Genomic DNA, 705 nt, shown 5'->3' on the forward strand with positions numbered 1-705 from the left:
CACAGTTATATCAGACAAAGAATATACAAGTAGGAGCAGTTAAGACATTTAGACAATTAGCAAGTAATATGCAGTCAAATAGGCAATCTCAAACAATTCATATAGTATGCATATGATGAATGCCTGTTCCTAGTGGCCGATGATATCATCTTGTCGGTTATATAGCCAACCCGACAAGTCCTGGTCGCTAACCATTGGACTGTCCCTCTGTCGTGCATCCCCAAACTCGAGTTGTACTCATTATAAACTTGATCATAAACATGATCCATATACATCACCCTCACTGGTGAATATTTACGGGGGTTCGAGCTCATCCGGGCCTTTCACAGTGCCCGGCCACACTTACAACATAGGGTTAGCAGAGCTTCGAGTCTCAACCTGGAACACGTGGTGGCTAGCCACTGCTACTACCCAAGGAAACTCGTACTCAGATAGTGGAAGTGCAATTTCACAATTATCAATAATTCAGCATCAACATGCATGAATATACGCGCCAGGTGCGCCCACGCGCAAGGGGTCGTTCTGCTAAAAATTTTCTAAGTTAAAAACTGCAGAATTCACAGATTTACACCCCAATCTTCCAACGGACATAACTTCCTCATTTTAAATCGTTTTTCGCCCGTCCTTCGAACGACATGGACATCCCGGATCCAATTACATTTCTAAACAGATTTGGTACAAAACGGAGATCCGTAGTCCAAGTTA

This window comes from Arachis duranensis, chromosome 10 (assembly GCF_000817695.3).
Source record: "Arachis duranensis cultivar V14167 chromosome 10, aradu.V14167.gnm2.J7QH, whole genome shotgun sequence".
Lineage (NCBI taxonomy): Eukaryota > Viridiplantae > Streptophyta > Magnoliopsida > Fabales > Fabaceae > Arachis > Arachis duranensis.